This window comes from Podarcis tiliguerta (assembly GCF_965153285.1).
Source record: "Podarcis tiliguerta genome assembly, chromosome: 10".
NCBI classification, from domain to species: domain Eukaryota; kingdom Metazoa; phylum Chordata; class Lepidosauria; order Squamata; family Lacertidae; genus Podarcis; species Podarcis tiliguerta.
The window spans coordinates 40,568,176-40,593,231 of NC_139543.1; the positions used below are offsets into that span (position 1 = coordinate 40,568,176).

General features: G+C 41.5%; 1 protein-coding gene across 23 annotated transcripts in view; it reads right to left on the reverse strand.

The window, feature by feature from the left end:
• ANKS1B (ankyrin repeat and sterile alpha motif domain containing 1B) overlaps window positions 1–25,056 on the reverse strand; it is a 318,652-nt gene that overhangs the window by 57,959 nt on the left and 235,637 nt on the right. Inside the window, exon 1 of one of the 23 annotated variants that reach the window (XM_083400494.1) lies at window positions 10,231–10,334. The exons of 18 other annotated variants lie outside the window; for them this stretch is intronic. The gene's annotated coding sequence lies outside the window, so the exon portion shown is untranslated. 4 more of the 23 variants (XM_083400492.1, XM_083400489.1, XM_083400490.1 and 1 more) reach the window with 4 other exon arrangements.

Sequence of the window (25,056 nt, forward strand, 5' to 3'; positions counted from 1 at the left end):
GAGAACTCCCAGAAGTGCAAGCTGGATTTCAAATGGGCAGAGGAACCAGAGACCAAATTGCAAACATGCGCTGGATTATGGAGAAAGCTAGAGAGTTCCAGAAAAACATCTACTTCTGCTTCATTGACTACGCAAAAGCATTTGACTGTGTTGACCACAACACACTATGGCAAGTTCTTAAAGAAATGGGAGTGCCTGATCACCTCATCTGTCGCCTAAGAAATCTCTATGTGGGACAAGAAGCTACAGTTAGAACTGGATATGGAACAACTGATTGGTTCAAAATTGGGAAAGGAGAAAGCCTGGACAGGATGAATCCCAAGCCAGAATTAAGATTGCCGGAAGAAATATCAACAACCTCAGATATGCAGATGACACAACTTTGATGGCAGAAAGTGAGCAGGAATTAAAGAACCTCTTAATGCGGGTGAAAGAGGAGAGCGCAAAATATGGTTTGAAGCTCAACATCAAAAAAACTAAGATCATGACCACTGGGCCCATCACCTCCTGGCAAATAGAAGGGGAAGAGACGGAAGCAGTGAGAGATTTTACTTTCTTGGGCTCCATGATCACTGCAAATGGTGACAGCGGTCACGAAATTAAAAGACGCCTGCTTCTTGGGAGAAAAGCAATAACAAACCTAGACAGCATTTTTTTAAAAAGAGACATTACCTGCTGACCAAGGTACGTATAGTTAAAGCTATGGTTTTCCCAGTAGTGATGAATGGAAGTGAGAGCTGGACCATAAAGAAGGCTGATCGCTGAAGAATTGATGCTTTTGAATTATGGTGCTGGAGGAGACTCTTGAGAGTCCCGTGGACTGCAAAAAGATCAAATCTATCCATTCTGAAGGAAACCAGCCCTGAGTGCTCACTGGAAGGACAGATCCTGAAACTGAGGCTCTAATACTTTGGCCACCTCATGAGAAGAGAAGACTCCCTGGAAAAGACCCTGATGCTGGGAAAGATGGAGGGCACAAGAAGAAGGGGACGACAGAGGACGAGATGGTTGGACAGTGTTCTCGAAGCTACCAACATGAGTTTGACCAAACTGCAGGAGGCAGTGGAAGACAGGAGTGCCTGGCGTGCTCTGGTCCATGGGGTCATAAAGAGTCAGACACGACTAAACGACTAAACAACAACAACAATGCAGCAAAAACAAAATGGGAGGCAGCAGTTACAAGTTACCTGTCTCTGCAGCCACAGCAGGCGCTGTGATTCTCCAGCGGGTTGACTTCACCCCCAGAGGTGCGAACAACAACTAGATCACCAGAAAATGCCAGTATGATTCCCCCAGTCATTATCACCAAGACTTCCAAGAACTAAGAGCTGTTGACCCTATCTGCCTAAGAAAGTTTGAGACTTAACTTGCTGCCCAATTTTATTATGTAAAATACTTTGAGAAGTCTTTGCTAAAAAGTGGTACATATTCCAAATAAATAAAAATTCAGCTCACCCAATGTACATTTAATATTCTCCCACAAAGCTCTCCAAGGGGGTAGGCAACTGGTATAGTAAATAGCAGCCAATTTGGGACTATTTAGTTTAGAGAAAAGGCGAGTAAGTGGTGGCATGACAAACGTTTATAAAATTATGCATGGCATGGAGAAAATGGATTTAAAAAAAGGTTTTCTCCCTCTCTCATGATGCTAGAACTCATGGGCACTCAATGATGCCGTCCAAAGTGGCTGGGGCAACCCAGTCAGATGGGTGGGGTTCAAGTTATTATCATTATTAGCTGAATGTTGGAAGACTCAAGACAGATAAAAGAAGCTACTTTGTCATGCAGCACCTAGTTAAACTATGGAACTTGCTCTCACAGGAGGCAGTGATGGGCACCAATTTGGATGGCTTTAAAAGAGGATGGGGCAACATGGAGGATAAGGCTATCAATGGCTACTAGCCATGGCTCCACAGTTGGAAGCAACAATGCTTCTTAATACAATTACTGGCAACCACAGGAGTAGGGAGTGCTCTTGTGCTCGAGCCCTGCTTACAGGTTTCCCACAGGAATCTGGTCGAGCATTTTGGAAACAGGATGCTGGACTAGATGGGCCATTGCCCTGATTCAGCCGGCTATTCTTATGTTCTTATTGTAGATAATTAGTAAGCATCCATTGCCTAGGCAGTAAATAGGGAAATCATACAGAAATACCCAAGCAGCCTTTTTAGTTTCCTATAGCAATATTTGAGAAAGCAGAAGCAGTTAGTTAAATGTACATACAGACCCTGCAGGCGTTTTCTAAAGGGCTAATAGCTCACAGTCCAAGGGCATACACTTCTCAAATGGGAACATGAATATGATGAATGCTCAAGGACCAATCTTGATTAATTCTGTTCATATTTCCAGAAACCAAACTAACAAAATACCAAATCAAATATAACTGAAATAAAATTTCATACGAAATAGCTAATCAAAGGACCAAAGAGTTCAGTTTATATCAGATAAACAATATGTCTGTTATAACTGTTTTATCATTAATTATTAATGTCACTGATTTTTAAAACGAATTAGAACTCAAAACTGTCCTATCATTTTACAGAGTAATCCTAATTGTGTTTTCTTATAAGATTATTTGAGCTCAATGGGGCTTATTCCCTAGTAAGTGTCTTCAGCTTTGCAGCCTTAATGGTCTTAATTCATTAACAGTAACTGCAATCCTAAGCCCTCATGTTGATGAAATGGTACAGTGGGCAGGAGAGTTTACAGTTCTCCTACCCACAGTAACAGGTAGAAAGTCCCACAACAGGGAGTTTTGAGAGCAGAACACCAGCTGTTTTGGATCGACTAGATCCAAAACCTTAAATATTACACAAAGGACCTGATTCTCAGGTCCCTTAACCATTGCCAGCCTGAAGCTGACATAGTGAAAAAGGAAGAGGAAGAAAACGCCAACTACCACTAGCAGGGCATGCCTAGGTGGCAATGGACCTGCTGCCCCCTTCCTGCCCAAGCCCAGTAGATGGCTCTGTCACAGTGCTTTCTGTCTTCATTACTGCAATACAGAATCCATATAACTAAACATACATGGTAGGAGAATGGGCCAAGTATACCTATGCTATGAGCTGTGGTAAAGGACGTTCATATGGCATTATTATATAGAATTCCCCAAAATTCATATTATTATTTCACTTTTACTTTCTGAGCCGAATATGTTAACACAGTGGAGAAATCAGATGCCAACAAGTTCCCGAGTGCATTTGCAGCCTGAATTACAGCAACAAGGAAGTGCAAAATCACTTGTAACCATTTCACTAAGATTGACCTAGTTCTTCTCTCCCTTTCCAAAAATACAAAGACAAGTTTTCCCCAAGGCATTTTGGGGCCTGAGGTGCAAAATCTAATAGTACTAAGGCTTATCTAGGGGAAAATATAATAATACCTTAAGTAGCCAAAGATGCCTTGCACTTCCTTATGACAGGGATGGCCCTAATTGCTGTTATTTAATATGTAGCTAATAATGTTATTTAATATGTAGCTATGTAATAAGCTACTTTGGGGTTGATTATACATTGTTGTTGTTGTTACCTAGCTCTGTACATTAAGTAAGCAAACAGGAGCTGTTGTTAAACTGATTCAATGTCTGGATGGTGGATATGGGTTTACAAACTAAAACTGAATCAAGATGACATGAAATTATGCTTGGTGAAGGGCCAAGTGCTTCAGGACTATGCAATCTGCTATCGGTGGTATATTTGTTGCTCTACTGGAGCAGCTCAACCATTTACATTTCCTTCGAAACCCACCGCTGCTGTTGAATAAGCAGCAGTATGGAGTGTTGTTTAAATACATTTATCTGATTCTTCAGCTGTGTCTCTTTGCTAAAAGCCAGGCCTTATAAAAGTTATCCATGCCAGTTACCCATGTCTTTGAAATTTCAAGGAGTGACTACTGTAGTATTCTGTGTGAAGAGCTGCCCTTGAAAATAGAATCTACAGCTAGTGCAGAATCCCAAAGGCTGCCTACTGGTGGGAACTGGCAAATGAAGTACATTGTGTCAACTGCACTTGCTGCCAATGAGCTTCCAGATCCTATTTAAGGTGTATGTTCTTACCTGTAAACCCTTCATGGCCCCAGACTGAAATATTTTAGAAAACTTCTGTCTCTGTATGAACTGTTTCACCTTTCAGGATATTTGTGGAGCATAGAGGGCAAGCCTAGTTTTGTGTAATGACTTCCCCTCAGTGTTCAGCCTGCTTGGTTGCAAGTTCCAACAGTTCAAGAAAACCTTTGGTTAGAAGTTGTAGGTTTTACTGTTTAGAATTTAAGTGTTAATTTTGTTATATTATTTTAAATTACTTTGAAGAGATGTTCTGACTGAGCTGCCACAAGCAGTTGTGAAAGATGGAATAGAAATATTTTAAGTAAGGGATCTGCCTGAAATTTAAGATATGCATTGGGGGTCCTTTTCCAGGTGCCTCACCATTAGGGCCTGATATTCAGAGACTTTGGAGACTGGAGATACAGCCATTATGACCAGTGGTTTTGATAGCCTTATCTTCCATGAATTTTTCTAATCCATGAATTTGTCTAATCATTTGGAAATGACCTGATCCATCCAGATTGGTGGTGACCTCTTCATCTTCTGGGAGTGAATTCCATGAATTCCATAATTTAACTATATGCTATGTGAAGAAGTTCCTCCTTTTGTCCTTCCGGAATCTTCCAATATTCAGCATCACTATTATGAGAAAGGGAGAAAAACTCCCTTCCATCCACTTCCTCACACCACTTATACACCTCTAACATGTCCTCTCTTACTAAACATTTTTTTCTGAACTAAAAGGCCACAAATGTTTGAATCCTTTCCTCATAGGGGAATTACTCCAATGCCTTGATCATTTTCTTTCCAGTTCTCTGAACTTTCCAGCTCCACAATACACTTTTTTAGGTGAGATGACCACAAATATACACAATACGATGACTATTCCAAATATGGTTCCACCATAGGTTTGTATACTGGCATTATGATATTGGCAGTTTAATTTTCAGACGCGCTCTTGATTCATTCCTAGGATGCGACATCATTGCTGCTGCACATTGAGTCAACATCTTCATTAAGCTATCCACTATGGCCCCAAGGTCTCACCCCTGGCCAGTCATCACCAGTTCAGATCTCATTACTGCACATGTGAAATAATGATTCTCCCTATGCATTATATTATGTTTGCTTTATTGTATCACAAGTGCATTGAACTGTAATTTTACTGCCCATTCACCTGGTTTGGAGAGATCCTTTTGAAACTACTCACAACCCTTTGGGTTGGTTGGTTGGTTGGTTGGTTTTAACCTCCTGAATGAATTTAGTCAGCTTGCTGATCATCCCTAACTCTAGGTCATTTAAGAACAAGCTAAAAAGCATAGGTCCTAATACTAATATTCAGGGGACTCACTTTTCACATTCCTCCATTGCAGAACTGTTCCTATTCTCTGATGACTATTCTTTAACTATTTACTGTTCCATAAAATGACCTGCCCCACTTATCCCATAACTGATACTCAGGAGTCTTCAGTGAGGAACTTTGTCAAAAAAAAAATATGAAAAGCCAAGTGGACAGTGTTTACTGGGAAGAAGCAGAAGGTGGTTGGTGTCTTCAGGCTGATTTAAATTACAGTTAGCTATAAACAAACTCAGAGTCAGCACTAACCATGAAATGCTGAAAATTCCTATAGCTTCAGCTCTGAGATTGGTATTACCACCTTTCCATTCTGCGCCACTTGTAATTTTTATTCTACCTCTCCCAATACATCCTACTGGCTATTTATTTATTGAAGAAATTTATTAGGCACCATACAATGTACAGTATCTATCCATGGTGACTTACAACCTCAGATATAGCACTATATAATCGTAATAGCAACAACAAAAACATTGCAAAACATTAATTGATACATTTCAATATATCATGCCAGTGTCTGTAACTCCCAAGATTGGTCTAAACTGGACTGCCACTGAAGATGACTTGGAAGCTTTAGTGATTCACAAGGCAGCTGTCCATTCCTTTCTTTGTTTCTGGAATATGGACATATATTGCACCCATGAGATTCTGGGCATAATTCAAGGTGCTGACTTTAACCTTTCAACCCATGTGCAGTCTGGGACACTCATATCTTAAGGACCATCTCAAAAAGTATCTGCTGTTCCTATGAGACATGTCCAGACAATGGTTTTTTAGGGGACTGAGATTTTTAAATAATAACCCCAAAGCTTTGGATAACTGTGATTAAGAATTACTTTAAACTTGCTGAATCAGGCCAATGGCCCATTTAGTCCAGAATCCAGTTCTCACAGCAGCCAAGATGCCCATGGGAAGCCCAAATGCAGGACCAGAGTGCAATAAATAGCACTCTACTTGCTTGTGATTTCTAGCAACTGGCATTCCGAAGCATACTGCCTCTGAGAGTAGCTTTAATAGGATAAACAATGGGTAACCTGGTAAGTCATAACCTAAAATTTCATTTATGATACTTCTTGATCTAGAGGTAGGTCCAAAAGATACAAAACCTATGAGATCTGCTAAAATCGCATCACCAGCATTTGTCTTTCACTTGCATACGCATTAGACTCCTTTTTGGTTTTAACAATTTGTACAAAATATCTTCAAAGTTCATACGCAGGGTGGACTTTTTCCATTTCCATGTTGCCTGTACGATACTTTTCATAAAATCGGTTTCTCATTTAGTCTGCCAGAAATGTCTTATGGTGTTTAAATCTGCTAACATCTTGTTTTATTTTCTGAGAGTCCTCAGTTTCAAGGTTTAAAGCTTTACTGTTAATAGTTGTGATGTTACTGCTTAAAAAAAAATCTCACTGACTCAATGATTCTACGTATTCCAGAGCCTAGTTTTATGCCAATATAAGCACAGCGAATGGGCTTGTTGAAGGTGCAATTTGTGAGCTGCAACTTTACAAAGTTCAGCAATCTCTACTAGTGAAAATCACATCCATTTCTGAGGATATTATGCTGATAAAGTATTCTAGATATTAGACTTCCTCTCTTGCCCTGGTTGTTTTAATAGTCAGACTGCAACCACTACCACTTCATTTTATCTTGGTGTTTTTTTAAAAAAAAAGTTGGGGAGATGAAATTATAACTGATTTTTTAAAGTGTTTCTCTTATATACCTTCTGAACCCTAATGAATATATAATGCATGAACTAATATAACAGTTCATTTAAAAACTCCTCTTGTGACTAAACTGGCCTATTTAAATAGCAAAAGTACATGCCCTTCCTTTTTACCAATCAAAATGAGTCAGACATGTCATTTGCATTAATTACTTCAGGGCTCTCATTCAGCAGCAACTTAGCAAAGCTTATCTTTATTCACGCAACAGGTGTGAATAATGAGCTTAATAAAAAAGACTCACATGTGAACAGTTAAAACACTGGTCTGCAAGATCACAGCCTGTGTGTATTTACATGTATCAAAGGGGAGAGAGAGCTAAACTTCTCCCTGACAAGCTGCACCAAATAGCATTCACTAAAATAACTAAGTCTCCATTTTATAGCTTCATTAAAATCTTTATGTTGCCATTAGAATGGAGTTTTACTACATGGAGATAATTAAACATTGCAGGATCAAGATCTCCTGCTCTGAAAAGAAAAGCCTTTTTGCTCTTTAAAAACCCTTGGACTTATATAGAAATCAACAGAAAAACCAAAGAACTACTCTTGTGACAAAGTCTCGTTCCCTCAGCACACCTGATAATGCAGATTAGGCCAATAAGGATTATAATCATAGATCCAAAATAGGTGTTGCCCACTGTGTCCAAGGGATAACTTCAAGGTTGATCAATGGCTTCTTGGCGAATAATAGTAGAAAATCTTTCCAAGGAACAATGGCATCAATTTAGTATTATGTTGCCAAAGCTAAATATTAAGGTATAAAAGGTTTAGATACTGTCCACATTGCTACTAGATATATCATGACTTCATGCACACTGAAACACATTATCACCAGCTTTTTAAAATCACCCACTTCCCCAGACATGGGCAAAGGTGGCAATTTGTTTCAGCATTCAGGTGTAAATACACATAAACCTAAATGCTAAAGCTCTCAGAGTTATGTGGTCTACAGTTAGGTTTGTATAAAACATCTAAGACTGTTTTGTTCATTGTATTACTCCCACTATGTTACAGACTTTTGTGTGAGAAAAGCATGTCTGAAGCGCAGCATGAGTATTTGTTGAGAGTACAGCTTGCAATAAAATAACAACTGCTGCACACTTCACAGACGATGATGTACATTTTCCCCTAGGAAATATATATGTACGCATACACCTACAGTCATGCAGTTGTAAGATACTGAGTAGCCAACCAGCTCAATAACTACTTAACCTAACAGAATCTCATTGAAATAAATGAAACTGCACCACTGTCAAGCAATTGTTTTTAAGGCCTAAGAGAATGCTACCTGTATAAGTATGTTGTCACATGGTAGCATTCCAGTCAGATATGGCTGGAATAAAGGTTTGCACGTTGTTTCCATCTCCCCTGTGTCCAGTTCAATCAAAAGGCGGGCCAAAATACAAGATATTTAATGGATGGCATTTAAAATGTCATTTTTTTATGTTATGGATGAAAGAATGCTTTCAATCAGCAGGTGTGCCAAACCTGAGAAGAGGCATCAAGCCCCTTTCTTTGAGAATATCTGAACAGAGAGGACGAAAAGAGCCTCTCTGCAAACCCGAGACCCCATCGCCCTCCACTCCTTGACAAGTTTTGAGATCACAGCGAATGTTATCAATCCCCCCCTGTGCAATGTAAACGCTGACACAACCTCCAAACAAAACCCAAAAAAAGCAGTTGCAGGCTTCGCACGCTGCGTTATTGCTCTCCAGGGTGTATCGCTGGAAAGTACATGCCCACTTTTAATCACTGCTTAAAAATACATGGAGTGAGCGCACTGGAGATGAAGCGTTCCCGGTCCCCCTCCCCCAGCAGCACTCAGAGGCGAGGAAAAACTCGCCGCCCGCCACACGACAGGACCACTTCCATCAGGCGCTCCTTACATGGCAGGCGAGGCACATCTCTCTCCTGCTCCCTCTTTGTCTCTCTGCAATTTTTTTCCTTTCCGTTTAAAAAGGCTATTTTTAGGCACCGGCAACATTCCTAAAGACTGCTTGTTTTTTGGAGGGGGGGAATGAGGGACGGAGGAAAGCTGCCCTTCTGAGGTGATGTCCACTCCACTGTGGCACAGCGCAGAGCCTGAAGAGCGAAGCGAGGCAGGGGCGGCCAGACGGACCCGAGCGACGAAGGCTCCTTCTCGCTCGGCACCTCCTCACCCTTTCGTCCAACCTGCAGCCTAAGAGCGGGAGCCCCCCTCGGCTGCCCGAGGCAGGGACCGTCCTTGGCTGAGCCCGGACCCTCCTCCTCCCGAGCCATCCCCTCACACAGCGACTCGCTTACTCATCAGTTCCCCGGCCGGGCGGTCGGTCTCACCTAGGCGCAGCGAAGCGGCGGCCGCGACGGTGGCGAGGCGAAGCGAACGCGGCGGCGTCGGCGGCGGGCAGGCGGGGGCTGCGAGCCAAGCCGGGGATATTTATATTCTGCAGCGTTTATCCCTCTCCTTTGTGCATCTTCCTTCCCCGCCGTGTGGCGAACGAGGCAGGGACGCCGCAGCGGAACCGAGCCGAGCGCAGCTGAGCGCTTCCCTCCCTTGCCTGCCTGCCTCCCCCCCCCCCCAATCCATCCAGCCGCCGGCACCGCCGAGCGAGGGAGGGACAGAGGGCGAGAGGGAGCGAGGGAGGGGAGCGCGCGCCCCCCGCCTCCCATCCCCCGTCGGTGCCGCCGCCGCCGCCGCCTCTCCCCCTTTTCCCGCGCTCCCGGCCGCGTGCTCGTGCCGGGGTGGAAAAGCGGCGGCCGCCGCCGCAGCTCGGCTCCCCGCGCACCCCACCTCATTATTTCGTCCCGCCAAAGGAGGGCCGCGGCCGCTCGTCGTCACTCACCGGGCTCTCCCGTGCGCAGCGGAGAGGTCCGGGCCGTACGCCGCGCTGGTTCCGGCCGGGCAGATTGCCGATCTACCGCTGCGCCTCCCCGCCCCCCCCCCCCCGCATCCCCTGTTACTATGGATATTCACCGTGTGTCTCCTCCGCTCCCGCCTGCACACGGAGAGGGAAGTGGCTGCCGGGCTGCTCGACGGGCGCCCACATACCGCCACCCAAAGCGACCCTCCCCGCTGCAGCGACTGTCGCTTCGCCGCCCTCGCCTCAGCCGCCAGAGGTCTACCTGTCACTATCCCGCCAGGGCCGGACTCTCCCCGCTCCTTCGGCTTGAGGAGCTAAGGGAGGTTCATGAAAATGCTGATTACACCCAGCTGAGGCAGGGAGACGCAGAGGGAGGGAGGGAGGGAGGCCCTCACGCGCCTCCGCGCTGCAGCCTTGGGGAGAGAGGATCACCCTCAGGGCACCTACACAGCTGAGGCAAATGCCACCACTCCGGCGCGGAGCGTGACGCGCAGAGCATCCACCGCCACACAGGCTCGCGGAAGAAGCCAGACACAATTCAGTAGTAGAGTGGATTCAAAGGGCCGGGAGTAACGCAGTAGCCATTTAAAAGCGAAATGCGCCGCACCTGTAACCAGGCGGGGAGACTGACGCGCGTAGCTGCTGGCTACACGAATCAAGGAGCAATTCTGATGTTGTGTTGCCAAAGTGAGGCAGTCTCTGCTTCTGTGTGTCCCATCCCACCACCACGGTTTCCTCCAGTAACATTTAAGCACTCCTACACACACACACAACACACACACACACACACCTGCACGGAGGAGGTGCATTTCTACTGTGGTAGCTCACACGTTGTTAAAACAAAACACCTGGGGAAAACACCTTGTGATTGGTGCTTCTTGCTCTTCCTATTCTTTTCATATATATATATATATATATATATATATATATATATATTAAAGCTTTTTATGATACAGCAAGATTTAAAAAAACACCAAGTCTATAGAAAAGTAAAAGCAGAAAAAGTAAAGATGTGATGAGCATGTATAGAACAAAAAAAGGGAGGAAAAAAGGAGAAAAAGAAAAGAAATGAAAAGAGACAAAGAAAGAAAAAGGGGGTGAAATAAAAAGAGAAAGGGATCCCGATTCTCTGGCTGTCAGTTACCGGTATATACAAAGAATTATTCCAAACATTTGCTCTATGATAACATTCAACTATTCTACTTTCTACAAACCAGCATTTCCCCTATTTTTCCCACTCAAATATTTTCACTTTCCATTTCACACAATAAGTCCAAAAAGGGATCCCAATTAATGATATTGATAAATGTCAGCAATAGTTTCAGCTTTATCTGCAACAATTTCAGCCAGCAACCCTGCCATCATACTAAATAATGGTAAACATTTCCCTCTTTGAGCATATAAGAGTCGCTCTGCTGTGATCATATCTTAAGATCATACTCCACAATCCCTTTCTTATTATTGGTCCACACCCAGCTCTGTATATTCCAGTTTCTACTTCCTGTTGCATTTGCCATGTTTTTCCAGCCTTAACTAATATTGACATTTTCATTGGTGTTTCTTCCAGTCTTTTTCCAAAAAGAATGACAGAGATTTAATAGCTTTATAGCCTGGGATCTTGTCATGCCATAGGTAGAACTCTTCCTCTCTCAATTCCATCTATGTCAGATTATCCTGATCTCTCTCAATCTCTGCATTTATAACTTCATTTTTGTTTTCCAAAATCTCAGCTTTATCATTTAGTTGCTTCATTTCTCCATTCACTTTTATAACAGGTTCTTTCATTTCACCAGTTGTTCAAGTTTTGCCATAGTTTCATCTCTCAGTCCTGTCAGTACTTAGTCATCTACACCTCTATGTTATTTCTGATCCCTTTTTGCATTTCATTCATCTCTGCTTTAATTTCAATCCTTGTTTAATTCATCTTTCATCTGAAGTATTCTATTTGTTCAGCAAATATCTGCTGAAGAATACCAACAGTAAGTGGTGTGTCCAAAGTTGCATTTTCCCTTGTACTTGCCATACTGAATATCAAGACTACTTAAAACATAAAGAACAGGTCTTCTCCCTTTTTTCATCCCTGTTTTCCTGTTCTGTTTTTTGATATTGCTAAAAGTTATGGAATGCCAAGTTGTGTGTCGCTAGGAAGAGTGTAATAGCCATTAAGCATTAGAGCATGCTCCTCCAATACTGAACTTCTTGGTTTATGTTTTGCATTGCTTCTTTAATCTAAGCCTAGATTCTCTTTCAGCCCACTTACAGTATGCAGTGAAATCACTGGGGGATTTTTCTTCCTGTTTCAGAATGTCCCTCAAGTGTTTTTAGTTATTGGTCCTGGTACTCCCTAGTGAAGAACTGGGACTGTGAAAGCCACCACCTGAAAATGTTTTGAACCAACAGTAAAAAGAAGCCTTGTTGGTACTCTCAGAAAAGGCAAGCCTGGATTGTGCTGAATGCCAGGGCAACTGCAAGAGAGAGGAGTCTGTACACGCAATAATTCCACCAGCTTTGAATACACATGGATGGGCCCTTTTGGAGGGCAGCAGCAGGGCCCCCAACATCACACCTGCACCAGGCACCATAAAAAGGTAGCCCTGGAAAGCTGACCATGGGGGAGGGGAGTGTCAAAGGCACTTCTCCCCCAGGGCAATATTTATCCCTTATTAAAGCATTTGCAGAAAGTAGCTTCCTACCTCATCAACACTGATAATGCCAAGGTTGCAGGTTTGGGGAGATGTATATTTCTGCATTGCAGGGGGTTGGACTAGATGGTCCTTAGGGTCCCTTCCAACTCTACAATTCTATGATCTCAAATGAACCCACAAGAGGAAAGATGCATCTGTTTAGGGAAGTTTTTAATGTTTTTTTAGCCCTCTGTTGGGAGCCACCCAGAGTGGCTGGGGAAATCCAGCCAGGTGGGTGGGGTATCATCATCATCAAGAACAACATCATACTTGCTAGGGAAAAAGGAAGGGCAAAGTACAGAGATTCGGAAGACCAGAATATAAGACAAGCAGGACAAGTACACTAAAGGAGAGGGGACGCCTACTGCCTAGTGTCTAAACTTACCAACCCCACATCTCTGACTTCATACAAATAAGATCCTTTACTTCCTTCAGTCCCTACAGCAAACAACATATAGTGTAGAAGCTGCATTACAGAGGTTGTAACATGCGGGGGAAATGGTGGTGCAGGATCCTAAATTAGCAAATTTCTATGAATGCAGAGCAATCGAGGGGTAGCAGTACCCAGGTTCTTCAACCAAGGCTTTCACTTTTGCAAGTGCACAAAATTGCAAGTAAAAAAGGTAAAGGTATCCCTGCCCGTACGGGCCAGTCTTGCCAGACTCTAGGGTTGTGCGCGCATCTCACTCTATAGGCCGGGAGCCAGCGCTGTCCGCAGACACTTCCGGGTCACGTGGCCAGCATGACAAGCTGAATCTGGCAAGCCAGCGCAGCACACGGAATGCCGTTTACCTTCCCACTGGTAAGCGGTCCCTATTTATCTACTTGCACCCGAAGGTGCTTTCAAACTGCTAGGTTGGCAGGCGCTGGGACCGAACGACGGGAGCACACCCCGCCACGGGGATTCGAACCGCCAACCTTTCGATCGGGAAGTCCTAGGCGCTGAGGCTTTAACCCACAGCACCACCCGCGTCCCTAAAATTGCAAGTAGCCATGGTTATTAAGCACTTGCTTAACTCCTTATGAAACCACAGGAACTCAAATATGTTTGGCTGGACTATGTGCAATGTGATTGCTGCAAAAATGCAACCCTTTCAGACTCTTGCTTGCCATGAAAAAAGGATAAATAGTGAACAAAATGGGAGAGGAATAATGGTCACTCACAGTAACAGGCACCCAAAGATGCAGAGGGGCAAATAAAACCTATATACTCTCTTCAACAGCTTCAGCTTCATTTCCTTCAGTCAACCAACTTTTTCCTACATTGATGTTTAAATAAATCTAAAATGCAAGAATTAAACAAAACAGCTACAAGTAAGATTCCCAAAGGATTATTTACTTTAGTAAATGTATTCCATTTAGCAATAAAAACATCTCTAATAAGGAAAAATGTAGCAAGGGAGTTAATTGCCTGGTAATTTGGCTTGTATGGAAATGAGTGCAAGGGCCGGCACTGGTCTCTTCCAGTTTAATATTTCCTCTTAACGAGTACTTTGGGTATTAAAGGTAAGCAGATTACTGGTGGAAATGAAATGAAATGTTGCTACATTTTGATAAAAGTACACAATTTCTCAGTTCCATGATCTTCTCTACTTCTCCACTTGCGCTAACCCCTGTGGGTCTGATATTTTTTCTTTCCTGTACTTGTTCTTCTCAAAGGCTCAGATATAATTTGTTTTCCTCATGTTATGCTCACTTCAGCTTTATGTGTTGCTTTTTCAAGACAGAACCTTAGTCATCCTGGTGGATGACTAATGCCAAGGAATTTGGGGAGTGCAACTGGATTGGTTACACTGGACCTCTCTGTGGCTTTGAGTATAATGAACTATAGGTCCCTTCTAGAGCAGGTGTCTGGGTTGGGTTCAGGAGGCAATTTCTGCAGAATTCCTGTTCTCAGAGGTAGCACTGTTTCCTTGGGACTAGCTAGGGCTGATGGGAATTGTAATGCATGACATCTGGGCACCAGACTGGCATATGGTACTGTCTTGTCTCATGCTTTTCAACATCCAGATGAAACTGCTGGGTAGGTGGGGAGTCATCTGGAGATTAGGACTGAAGTGTTATCAGTATGTAGATCACACTCAGCTCTACCTTTCTTTTCCAGCTCTTTATTACCAGGGACGTTGTGAAATCGCTGAACCAGTGTTCGAAGCAGTTTTTGGATGGATGAGAGTGTGTAAGCAATCATGATTCCCAGGGGCATTCCAGGGTGGGAGAGTGGGGGGATGGCAGTAGATCATGATGCCACACCATTCATTAGGTCAGTCTGTCCCAAAGGAGACCATGCTGCTGTGGTTTTGTTTTGTTTTTGAACTATGACTTAGCCCTTCACTCAGTCTCTAAGGAAACATTTGCCCATCTGCTGCTTTCCAGATGTTTTGGGCTACAACTCCCATCTGTCCAAAACATCTGGAGGGAATCAGGATGGCAAAGGAGATAAAGAGATAACAGATTTCTCAATTAATGTCCAATTCATTTTTTAAAACAATAATTTTAAACAAGAAACTTGTTCCCACTCACTGCCTGGAGACCCTTGGAGTTCTTTTCAGAACCAGTATCGGTACAAATGGAAGTAAAAGCATGTCTGGCAGTAATGGTGGACCAAATAAAATGGCTCAGGTGCGAACAAAGTGAGAGCAACTGGAAGGCAGGAAGTACAGTTAGTGGATAGCACAAGAACATCACTGTCCATGTTAAAACCAAACCCACCTAAACCTGAAGGGTAGAAGCACAAAGAAGTGCTAAAAACATTCACACCAAAAAGTTTTTTTGCACTGCTGTTCTGAATCTTTTTTTTTTTTTTAAGTAAGATTTTTCTTACTTGAATGGAAAAATAGATTAAGGGGAAAAAGCATGTGGTTATTGCAAAAAAAGAAGGATGTCATGCATATACCCCATTTAAAACGATGATGATACTAATGTATGGATAAACCATAGAGAAAACAGTATAAAAGGTTTGTCTGGACACACCTGATATGGCAGAGTAGAGCAGTCTTCCCCATGGAATGAAACAATTACAGAATAGACAGCACACAGGTTTCAATGACAGAACAAACTTCTTCATAAAGTCACACAACCATTGAGCTGTACCCAAGAGAAATTAAAATGTAAGTACCAAAGGCTAACTAGAAAAGCTAGGACAGATGATGATTCAGTCCAGAATATCATCCTGGAAAAAACATGATACAATACTACAGAGAAATGTAAATATCCCAGTGTTACAGCAGCAACATAAGTGCCAAGGACTAGAAAGTTCACAGATCCTTTTCTGGTTGTGATCTGTGTCTGTTCCCCTAGTCCTTGAAAAAATGTGGAAGTTATTTCTAGAGAGGTCATCTAGTAATTGGGTAAGACAGCACTAGCTTGACTAATAAAAATAAGTTTGACCTAGAGCGCTTTATATGCTGAGAAGAAAAATGAGGGCCAACTAGCCGTGAAGTTAAATGCAACTTTGCATTTAATGTGCAAGCTTTTTTTAAAAAATGCATTATTAGATGCTTCCCTGACAGTTATCAGGGTCTCAGCAGATATGGATGGGGATTTAACCCTCTCTGACCCTGCTATGGTTCTGAGGAAAAATCTTCCTCTGAAAGCACCTCTGAACAAATGCTTGGTAACAGGCTCAAAGCTAACATAGCCCTGGTTGCATCTTCTTCTCTCTCCAACCCAATAAACCACTGGCCTCTGCCCAAATTGCTCCCCAGAAACATCCTTTATGGGAGGCAGGAAGGCAGAGAGCATCTTTGCTCAGTGGGAAAATGATGCCCTGCAAACGATTCCTCCCATCAACAAGTCTCTTATCCTTAGCAGGCCTCATGTGCAAAGTGGTGTTTTCAGACTAGGGATGTTAGGTCCTGTAGTCCTAGTCCTGTGGGAAAATGACTCCATGTGCACAGTTCCCAGTGAAGAGGGCTTAGAGCCCAGTAATCCAATCTCATCTTCCACCAGCAATCACAAAGCAACACTATCACCACCACCCTATTCACTTTAGAAAGAGAAAAAGCACTGGACCTCTGAAAACCAGATGTTCCAACAGCTGTGCAGGGCTGTTTAAAGTTCTTTCATAAACAATCCCACCCTTCTATTTGAACCTCTGATTTGAACCCCCCTCCCCAATCTACTAGCCTTATATTACATCCTTCAAGGATTTTGACTATGCCTGTTTTTTAGTCCACTGCAAATAGAAAAAATGACCCTCCATTCATGACTGGTGGACTGTATTTGGCTTGTGACCAGCAAAATAGCGAACTCAAAGGAATACAAGTCTATGCCAGATTTATGTTAAACTAGATTGCATTATCTGCTCCCTTGAGTATTGTCTTTCTGTCTTATAATGGTCTCTCACACTGCACAAAATATAGCCCATAACATTCAGTAACCTTGTTCTATTATAGTTTGGAAGTTGGAGATAAATATTTTCTTTGTTAAAGCACAGAGATTCAGAATTTGCATAATTCAGTGAAAATGTGTCTCAGCATTGACAGAAAATGAAAATTTAACAACTGCATTTAAAGTATAAAAAAGAGAGGAGCTTCAGAATAATCAGCAGTTTGAAGTTGTTTTTGCTGACTAGAATATGAAATTGGCCTGATTCTGCCTATCATTGATATTGATAGCTTTGCTCCAGATGTGTCCAGCATAATCTACATAATCTCTTCATTACATTATATTGCCCTGTTTATTTGCCAATTTAAAAAGTGTATGGAATTACTCAATGCACATGTGGCAGCTGTATAAGAATTTCTTGTCAGTACAGCAGTTTCTATATCTAAACTGGGGTACTATGGTAGGAAAGTATAGGTGTTGTGCTAGGGGAACCTGCACAAATCTGGGAGGGCTTTCAATGTGGATTTTCCTGAAGTGCATAACTTGCTGCTCTTATAGGTATGAAGTACTTCACTGTATCTCTTCCTTTATCCTGCTGTATGTGTATACACATAGCCTAGGGGGTGCAATCCACATGCCTTTAAAGGCAATGTCAAATCTCTCGTTAATTTTCATGGATAAAGGCTGTACCACAAATCCTTATCTTATTACTATTGGGAGGAGCACAGACAGAAGAAACACCATGGTGCACCTGTAGCAGCAAAACCAAATGCCTTTTATGCCCTATCTGCAATGAAACCTGTCTGTCCTGTATCAGTCTCTACAGCCACAGCAGGGACTGTAACTCTCCAAGGGTTTTACTTCACCCCTGAAGGTACACTCCTCCATTGTCTCCTGAGACAGGTAAATGCAACACACTTCAAATAGGACAGTGTAAGAGAATCAGATCCAGGGGTCAGCAAACGTTTTCAGCAGGGGGCTGGTCCACTGTCCCTCAGACCTTGTGGGGGGGGGGACTATATTTTGGAAGGGAAAAAAAAGAACGAATTCCTACCCCCCACAAATAACCCAGAGATGCATTTTAAATAAAAGCATGAATTCTACTCATGTAAAAACACCAGGAAGGCCCCACAAATAACCCAGAGATGCATTTTAAATAAAAGGACATATTCTCCTCATGTAAAAACACGCTGATTCCCGGACCATCCGTGGGCTGGATTTAGAAGGCGATTGGGCCAGATCCAGCCCCTGGGCCTTAACTAACCTGTTAAATGCTCTAGGAGCAAAAAAAATTAAATTATTTAAAAATAACTTTAAATATTTTTCATTTTATTCTTTTACCTACTTTACCACTGCCTTTTACATTCAGTATGTACTGTATTGCAAATCAGTGCAGTGTAACCAGGTGTCATAATATATAGCATAAAGAGTTTCTTTAAAGCTATTGAAGTCTATGTTGGAAGTTCTACTCATTGTACTTGGACATAATTTCTCATCTGCCTATTATGCAATTAAAGCAAATGGCAGGACACCAAGTGATCTTGGTTCCCATTCAGGGCTGAAATAACAATACTGTTTTTCATATTGTGCACATCATATGAGCTCCTTCTACTTCAGTAAAATGGGATTAAACCAAATAACATGATTGCAATTGGGTGGTATACAGCGCATCCCTGGATAAATTAAACAAAATGCTTTCTGCTAACATTTTGTTACTCCTATGCTATTTTTGGCACATAATTATCAAGAAGAAAAAATGTAATCTGTACTTGCAAGCAAAACAGGTAAATTTTGGCGGTGTTGTGTTCTTAAGCTGCTGTCAGGTTGAGAATTAGTTTAGACTTCTTTATATAAAAGGTTTGGAAATCACTAAATTATTTTGATGCTTATATTTCTCTTGGCATTTTGTACAGGAAGAGACCCAGAAGTTTATTATTATATTGTTGTAGATTTGAGGAAGGGACCCTCAAAATCCTAGAAATGAATAAATGGTAATATTTTGATTATTTGGGATATGAAGGGGAAATACCAGCTGCAGAGGAATTTCTGGGCTAGCCTATGCAAAGAAAATGACCTGGCCCAGCTAGGGCCATTAAGAAGCAACACTGGGCCATTGAGGGCCACTGACAATGCAAGAGAACTGTCCTTCCCCCCTGCCCTGAGGAGTGAAGAGAGACAGGGGATTTGGAAGGCTGTCGGGGTAACTGTGCAAGCTATCATAGGAAGGGTTTGGGGCGTTTAGCAAGAGGCTTGGAATAGCTGAGAAAAGGGGCAGAACAATCTGGGCTGGCTTGCTGAAGGCAGGCTGGGAGAGATGCCTCCAGTGCTGCGGGGAACAAACCCCTATTGAGATGACCATGATAGAAGATCTGGAATCCCTCCATCTAAATTTAGCTGTATGTAGATAGATCATAGTTCTTAAAGCTACAACAGATGACCCCCTCCTCCAGTGCTTAGATGGTTATAAGGATTAAGCCTGGGTTGAAGAGCAGAGTTGGCTGCTATGTAACCTAGGAAGGGGAGAAAATGTTTGATTTCTGCTGGAATTCAAGGCTGTGGTTATGAGAGAAGCAAGGCCCTTTTGAGGTACTGATGCTGTGAACCCCTCCAACATAGGATCTGGTTGTATATATGTGTAAATAAACCCTATATCTAAAAGACACAACAGTCTCCACTGTGCTTCATTTCCAAAAGGAAACATGAGTCCTGGGTAAACAGGTGGAACCCCTGGAATCTCACACTGCCACACTGCTCAGAGATTGAGGTGGTGTGCAACATTATCCCCATTTTAAAACACTCTCAAATGCTATTGTAAAACCACACTATTTGTATAATCCAGCTGTTTGTTTTATATGCACAGAATTTCAACAATCAAATCTCCTCACCCTGCTTATGTTATCTTTCTTCTAACTTGGGAAGCATTTCTGCACTATAAGTCATAGCTGTCAACTTTTCCCTTTTCTTGCGAGGAATCCTATTCGGAATAAGGGAATTTCCCTTAAAAAAGGGAAAACGTTGACAGCACCGCTATAAGTTGAATCCAAAGTTCTGGTGGACAGAATTTCCCATGTGGGAGGCTCTCATCTGAAAAGTGGGGAAGTAGGGAGCTATTTCTGCTGATCCCTCCTTCCCTTTACTGCCACCTGGAAAGCTGGTATGGAGAGTTGGAGAAACCACTGGAATAGGGTGGGATGTGGCAGAAGGAATGGTGGAAGAAATAAGCAAAAAGTGCACCCCCCCTCCCCTTGCTGCAGTGTGCGCCTCTCCTACACCTTGGGCTCATTCCAACAAACATTGACATATAAGCTCAAATTTCATTCTGCAAATAAAGAATAATAATAGCACATACTTTTACCTAATTACCTACAGGTCGAATGTTTGAAACAAGTCAAAGATTCAATCTAAAAACATCAAACCAAACTGCTAAAATTCTGAAAAAATAAGCTACAATATATTTTTGTAAGGAAAATGAATGGCAGTAGCATATATTACTATTCCCCCTTTTCCTTCTTGAAGAAAGTGACACTGACTGACAGGGTAAAACATTAGTTCTTAAAATTTGCAAAATAAAGCCAACAGAGGTCAGGTCCTGATATGACCCTGGATATCTCATGTGACTAGCCATTGCTGTTGGGCTTTGAATATGAACCACTTACTACATTGAATATTATATTTTTTAAAATGGCATCCTCCCAAACTGTCCCCAAACTGTCAGCATTCTGACATAATTACTAGTAGAAGATGGACTTTCGGAATAGGAAATATTAAACATTTCTCCCATACTTTTAAAAGGACTTTGGAATTTTCATGGTAGTACGACTTCTACAGACGCCTGTTCTTTTCTTTCAATTGTGAAAACCCACCATCTGCTGAAAATGAATCCAACAACTAAGCTTTTCTAGTGCTAGAAATATTTTATGTAAAAATGCTTATCTATTGTCACCTCTCATGTCTCAACAACAACGTGCAAAATTTTCACATTGTGTGGGTTGGCTCTATCATATTTGCCATAGTTTGCCACAACAGAGTCAGTGGACCTAATGGACGTAGAAAGCTAACTTGGAGAACTATCCATATAACTTAGACAAAATATTTACAAGTTCCCAATACACAGGAAGCTACCATAATACCAAGTTAGACCACTAGTTCATCAAATTCAGCATTGTCTACACTGACTGGCAGTGAATGGCCAGGATTTCAGGCAGGATTCTTCCCCAATGCTACCTGGAGGCGCCAGAGATTGAATCTGGGACCATTTGCATTCAAAGCATGTGCTCTACCACTGAGTTTTGCTAAAGTTGCCATACTATAAAAATAATCAGTTAAATGAGTCTTTGCATTCAAAGTAATTCAGTCAGAATTCAAGGAAGGTGGGGCTGTGGAAAGTGTCACTACAGTCTTTACACAGTCGTTTACGCAATAGCAGTAAATGAGTCCAACCCTTCCTAGGATGATGCCTTTTGACACAGCAGTCCTGTCTCCTGTACTTGGAGTCAATCTATATTCAAAAATGCTATCCTTTCCAGACAACCCATATGGAGGAGTGGGGGACCTTGGCCAATGAACAGTATGAGTCAGATTCTGGGGTGGAGACCTAATTACACTGGAATCAGATGTAGCTCTGCCTTTATAGTGCACAAATGGGCTATGTTCCTCATATTATGGGATTTTTAAAATTCTATCCCTTCCCCATCTGACAATACCATGATTATTTAATGACTACTGCTCTTTAGCCTGAGAGGAGAAGGCTATGGAAGGATGTTATTAACTTCAGCAAAAGCTTGTTGATAGCTATTTTATTGAATTCAGCTAATTAGATTTGGACTATTTAAAAATATCTACCTGATAACAGTTTTGCACCTACATTTTTGCCCTTTTTTTGTCCCTTAACACTCACTTAATGAGCCTTTCACACAGTTCTTGCGCACTAGGCTACCTCTTTGCAATTTCTGGACGGGTTTTAACATTTTTTGTTAGATCCGCACACCAGATCCTACTTAAGATCAATGTTATGAGAACAAACGTATACCCCCATTAGGTGACCTAGTTACAGTTTATTAAGTTTCAATACCAGTGAAGCGACAGTAGGAATGTAATTAAAATGCTTTACTAACATAAACCTCGCCAATACAAATTCACAGAAGGGGGTCAAATGCAGAACATGATGCCAAACCCAAGGGACTACAAGGAACTCGGTTCAGGTACAGCAAAGAAATGTAATAATTGAAATGCAATGCAAGAAGGAGTAAACCATTAACTAAGGTAGAAGATCTGCAAAATATTTGCCACCCTGAGCTCCTCTGGGAGGAAGGGTGGGATATAAATTGAAATAATAATAATAATAATAATAATAATAATAATAGCTATTTTGTTCAAACTGTTGCAAGACTCTACTGAACCTCAACTTTTCACGTTTTTCCTTACCCATGAGTAACATGTACATGTTAGTTACTGTTTTACAGCGAGGACTGGTATAGATAGGCTATTTAACATCTGAGCAGTGCAACTAATAGATGAGCAACATAGACATCCTCCCTCTTGACATTTGTAACTACAGTGCTTTCTTCTCACTGATGCTGGTTGTACATATTCAGAATTGTTTCATTTCCCACTTCAGTATCAAAATATTTAATTATGCTATTTAAATTCAAATGCTTTGTGCTTAACTCTAACAATTTTAATTCTTTGAGTATTAATCTGGAAAATCAATTAGTCCATTAACTAAATAAAGTGGATTTTAATCCTATTTTAATTGGAAATACCCCTACTAAATGGTTTGAGGCAGATGGCTTTATGGTAAATTCTGTACTCTTCTCTCTCACCTATTGGTTTATTTCTCTAATGCTTGGCTTGGTTTGGTTTTTTTCCAGTCACCTGATGCTATTTGCTCTGTTACCTGTTGTGAACTTTTAAACACCTGTTTTTACAATAACAAAAGAGGTGTGCATGCCCCCCCCATCTGATATTAATGCTTTTTCTATCAAGGACACAGAAGTATACAGGATTCAGAAAAACACATTTTCTATCTTTTCTGATTCATATTATATAGAATTAACCAGAAACTTAGGCAATATTTCAACAGGCTAAAACTGTTTGGGATATAAGGCACCCATTATAGAGAACATCTGCAGAGAATCTGTAAAGTAATAATGTCAGATCTGTTTAAGAACCATATCTATCTAACAGCAGTTAAGAAGCGGGTACCAGATGCTGTAGAAGTCTGTCTTTTTCTCTCTTAACTACACTTTCCACTTCCATAACCCAGAACATTTGTCTCAACCATTCAGCCTGGCGGGGTGGTAGCTGAGTGTTTTCTAGTTATTTACACCAGCCTTCTAGGTTTGCAGCAACATCAAATTTACCAGTTTTTGCCAGCCTTGTGGGATGACTGCTTATTAGATAACCTCAGAATGGTATGTGCAGAGGAGACTTGAAGATTTTAATCATGGTTCATGTTCCCCAAAGTATCAAAAGCCTGCTCACAGTTTTGAACTGTAGAGAAGAATGTATTCAGCTTCATTTTTCCTGGTGCCTCCAAACTAAAGATTACCAGCATTTCCCTCTGTGACTAAAGGCTGGGGAAAGGAAGATTTGCCTACCAACTGTTTGGAAAACCTTGCCAAACACACAACTAGTCAGAAGAGACTGTTGCCCTGTGTTGTCTGCAGATTCAAGGCACAGGTTTGGGTAATATGTGTTTTCTAAACCACTTGCTGTGTTTGGTGTACATATATGTGTGCATGTTATGTCTGGGGCCCTTTAAAATGTGCTGTGGAAGTGGGTATTATTGGTTTGTTTCTGTTCTTATTTTTATTATGTATTATTATGTATTTTTTTATATTGTAATTTTGTATTGTGAACCGCCCTGAGATCTTGAAATAGGTTCCAAAATTAGAAATGTGAAAGATCTAGAACACCAAGATTGGCACTAAACTGTACATGTTACTATTCCAATTGCATTTGTCTTCACCTGTCACCTCTCTTTTCCTTCCAGTCTGTCAGTGTATTTCAAAAACAGGTCTCAATATTACATTGAACTTGACTACACATGAATGTGGTCTGTGAGAATAACCTCTTTTTCCAGTCCTCATGCTAATCCAGAAAAAATGATATCCAGTTCACAAGAAATCCACACAAAAAACTCTATCAACATAAGTAGGATAAATGTTTAGTCTCAGAATCTTAACACAATTTTGAACTGTGAATTTTGGCTTATTCTGAATGTGGTAACTATAGTTTCCTGGTTCAGAGGAAACTGGAGACTTCCTGTTTTGATTGTTGTTTGGTGTGAAAAGAGGAAGAAAGATGGCAGGCGCAGGTAAAGGGTTTGCAAATATCTCATCTGATTAAGTTTTGATCATCCCAATTTGACCTTTATCTTTTGTTTATTCTTAATCTGTTTTATTCACCGCTGACTTTTCTTTTAGAAAAGAACACACACACACAAATATACAACTATTTCTAAAATTACTAGTCTGAAACCAGGAAGTTTAAGCTGCTTTGTATGATATGCTTCTGCTTGTTTTTGTTGTTCTGATTCATTTTTGCTTCCACTCTTGTTTGTATAGCATGAGCATAACTCCTCACATATGTAGGATTTTTAAAATGTGCATCTTCAGAGAGCACTTGAAAAACAGATTGCAAGCACAGTAGAAATTATTCTAAATATAATGTAAATATTGCTTCCAAGCCCATTGGATGTTTGGATTCAACCTTAACTAATTCTATAGATTCCTGTTGCACATCTGGAAGGCATACCTTACATCAAGTAAACATAGAAGAATATCATCATGTTGCAGTTTGCTTGGTGCTACAAATGCAGCGTAACAAGTAGGAGTAGATAACATACCCTCCAATATTTCTTCGACAAAAATAGGACATCCTATTCCATACCCTCCAACATTTCTTTGATGAAAATAGAGATGATCCCTCCAACATTTCTCCAATGGAAATGGGGATGTCCTAGGGAAAAACGGGACATTCTGGGATCAAATCAGAAACCAGGATGGTTTCTGTAAATCTGGGACTGTCCCTGGAAAATAGGGACACTTGGGAGGGTCTGAGGTGAGCCACTGAGC